Raw genomic sequence first — 4215 nt, forward strand, 5'->3', positions numbered from 1 at the left:
TTAACTTCATTCCCATTATTAGCCACCGTCATAATGGAACGATCTACTTTAAAACATTCGAATTTTCTTAGTTTCTATTTGTGTTAAAATTATAAGGTTGAATGCATTTAAAAGTATTATTTTTAAATTGTCTATGGTACCAACAAATATGTTGGTTAATATCGTTTCTAGATCTAGAAAACTTTCTTGATTTAGAACGACTTCTATCTCTAACTAGATCTTGATCTAATTTGTAATTCATTAATATCTTCTGTAATTTTGTGAGGATTTTGGTAAATGGCTGTAGTTAAATTTTAAATTGTTCAAGAATATTATTATTACTTTCTACACAAGCAATATTAAAAGATTTAGACGATTGAGGTTTGTTTATCAAATCAAATAATTTGTCCGCAAGAGATTTGTATTTGGTGCGGTAACTTCCTACTCCATAATTTAAATAAAAGTTCTTTACTGACAATTGATTTGGAACCTGCTAAAGATTTCATATGTCTGCCAGTGATCGGACTTATAAAAAATTCGGGGAAAAATGTGGTAGATTTCAAAAAAATGTGGTAGATCTAGGGTTTTGGATCAAATTTTGTACAAAAATTAAAGAAATTCTGTAAGGTTTCACCTAAATCGCAAACTTTTTAATTAGACTCTAAAAAAAATAATTTTAGTATAACAAAGTGTAATATTGAAGTTGCTAAAAATTGCGTTGAGTTTTGGCAATTTTTAGCCTTGACAGTGTAAAGTGGTTCCTTCCATATCAAGATATTTTTCGAACATACATTTGTTTGCAACCTCGCGGAGTGCTGCCAGCGTTTCTTTTTATCACATCCCGATGAAGCGAACAAATATGGCACGTTACAGAACCGGCTACTTCGCATTTATCGATTTCGACAATTCTCCAGTATTTAAATGCAAACAGCGTCTCAGAATCTCTATATGTACTGAGAATTGGTAATACTTTCACAAAAATCGCCGGTTTTTTAAATTTTCGCTATTAATTCTTTTTATAAATCGTATATTTTAAAATTTAACAAAACGAAACCACGTTTCCTATCGAAGAATTCATTATTGAGAAAATCTACTATTTTACAGTTTATTTTTTCCTCCCATTCGGCTTTATTTACTTTTACTTGAGAAATATCATCGCCGCCGGGAATGCGGAATCTTGTATTATATCATTCTTGTTACCATATAGTGTTAAGTGTTGCAAAATTTTTTTTATTTTTTCGCTATGAGAAAATCTTTTACATAAAACTTTCTTAATTGTTTCATATTTAATCTTAGAAATTGACTCTTTGAATAACAACTAAAATGTTTTGAAATTTGATATTATCATCACGTATATTGTTAATTTCGAATTGTCCTTCCACAAAGAGAATCCATGCTTCAGCACAATCTTCCCAAAAATTAGGCAAATTAATAGATTTTGATAAATTCGCATTCAAGTTATTTTCATTTGGAACACCACTAGGCTGTATATACGGTTGCCAGACGTACTGATTTTATAAGTACAGTACTGATTTTTCCACTCTTATACTGATTTTATTCATTTCTTCAATCAGTACGCTAATGTCCTGAGTTTTCAAAATTTGTACTGATTTGTACTGAATTTTCTATTCAAACAAAATACTTTCGTATTTTCTTAAGGTTTTTACATAACGTTGGAACTTCCTTAAACTGTACTGTAAAAAATAAGAAGAAAATAATTTAATTATAGTTGGCATGTTTTATATTATGTTTGATATGCCCTAGAAATTAATACAACAAAAGGATCAATCGTTTTATGCGCATATCGCCGGATCGTTACGTACCAGTTGCGATAATATGATGGAGCTTAAATTATTTAAAAAGAAGGCTTAAGTTTTTCTCGAGTGTTCTTAATTATCTCGAAAATAAATTTCAGTTTAATATCAATAAATTTCAATATTCGAATGACTTTTGTCTATAACCTACAACACCTTCTTCTCAATTTACTGACTCTGTAAAAGAGTTTTGCATACAAGACATAGAGTTAGATACTCTTTTTAGCGAATTCTTGGTCTTTCACAGTTTTTGCGTAGTTGAAAATTTTTTTTAAGCCATGAGGAAATATAGATGAACTCCTTAAAACGTGGTACTTTTTTTACAGATCTTAAGAATAAAGTTTGTTTCCTGTCGCAAAGAGAGAAACCGGCTTCTAATTAAAATTTTTGAAAGTGAACTTCAAATTAAAAGTAATTTTAAAATGAAATGTATAGAATTCTTTGACTATTTAAACACTGAAAATGGGAATGATCTCACTATTGCTATTCAAAAATGTCATAAATATAAAATAATTTATTTGTTCCTGTGTACGATGATGTGTACACTCATGTTAAAATGAATAACATTTTTATATTTGATGGACTACTAGTGAACCCGTATGGCGTTTTTATTAAATTTTTTTTTTTTATAAAAAAAGGTATTCTTTTCCTTTTAAATGTTTTTTCTCAGATTTATACATACGAAGTATACAAATTGCATATCAGAAGAAAGCGGGTTTAATCACGTTTACGACGATATTTTTTAAATCAGTTCAAAGTTGTTTGAAATATAAGGTTTTTAATTTTTCGAAAAACCGACCTTTGGCCCCTTATAGCACCTGTAACATAGGAAAAGTTATATATCGTTTAAATAAGAGAAAAGGGCGTACCACGACTATGTTTTTACTTTTTTTAGTAGTTCACATACAGTAATTAAAAATAATTTTTTACCAAAGGTCCCATTTCGAACTTCCAACGGAGAAATTACTTTTTTACCTATGACTCAATCTCTTAAAAAAAGTTGGTTTAGTCCAGTACCCAGAAAAAAGTTGATTTTGTCGTACAGTGTTATTGCTATTCAAAAAGTCACAAATATAAAATAATTGTGTAAATGTGTATGATGATGTGTACAATCATGTTAAAATGAATAACACTTTTATTTTTTATGAACTATATTTTATTTATATACCAAAATATTGTTAAAAACAAGAACTCAAGCGTTTTAAATTATTTTCTGTTTATTACATTTTGCTTTGAATAGAAATGTACTGAAAAGTACTGATTTTTTTAGCATGAAAAAGTCTAATGTACTGATTTCGCGCATGAAAAATCTGGCAACTCTAGCTGTATACTTTGTGAAATGTTTAAGTCTGAAGTGTGTATTAGGTTTTCATGTTGATTTTCTGTTGTTGTGAAGTTGCGTGTACGTATTGGTGATCTTTGGATTTTGAAATAAACTGGAGAGGAAGAAAACAAAATAAATGTAAGTAATAATAATATTAGTTAACACAAATAAAATTTATGTATATATTTATAGACACAATAATTATTAAAAGTTTAAACAATTGTTAATACAAATTAATTAAAATAATATAAAATTAGTTATATCAGTTAACGTTAATAATTCTAAATTTTTCTTAAAAATTTTGGTTTTAAAATTTCATTATATTGAAAATGGTCGATTGATAAATCTCTAATTAAGTATAAATTAATTAGTTAATAAATTTGATTTTTAAAATAAATAAACAAAGTCGAAAAGTATCTTATAAAATATTCAGAAAAGCTGAATGAATATACATTAGACTGCATCACCACCCAATACAAAAAAAAAGTCGGTACTATTTTTCCGTTGGAATTATAAAACATGTTATATTTTAAGATGTCCACCAAAATATTTCGGAAAAATATTAAAATTTAAGTGAGCTGGACCGATTTGAAAATACCTCCAAAAATGGAGTTTTTTATGAATAAAAATAATTTCTTAAAGATTTTTTTTGAAAAAATCCCCTCAAATGTAAAATCAGACTAGTTTTGGCCCAGTTATTTAAGTTTTTTTGTAAATCAATATTTGAAAAAAGTAAAAAAACAGCATCAAAAATCTCATAATTACGATTCCGTTGAAAAGCTTTTTAAATATTTTTATGCAGATTTTTTAAGCTTAATCTGTCATCTGAGAAGACTTTTTTCAAAAAGTTCTTTAAGAAGCTATTTTTATTCATAAAAAACTCCATTTTTTGAGGTATTTTCAAATCGGTCCAGCTCACTTAAATATTAATATTTCCAACAATATTCAACAATTTTTATGAGCTTGAGGCCGTTTCTAGTGAAAACTTATTGTGGAAAAGCAACAATCATTTGAAAAAATGGTAGAAGTGATAGCTATTTCGGAAATCACCACATTTCCTCATCAGACTTCTTTCAGTAGGATTCGAAGCGACGATCA

The sequence above is a fragment of the Rhagoletis pomonella genome, unplaced genomic scaffold, assembly GCF_013731165.1.
Source record: "Rhagoletis pomonella isolate Grant_MI unplaced genomic scaffold, Rhpom_1.0 Rhpom_scaffold_00001, whole genome shotgun sequence".
Lineage (NCBI taxonomy): Eukaryota > Metazoa > Arthropoda > Insecta > Diptera > Tephritidae > Rhagoletis > Rhagoletis pomonella.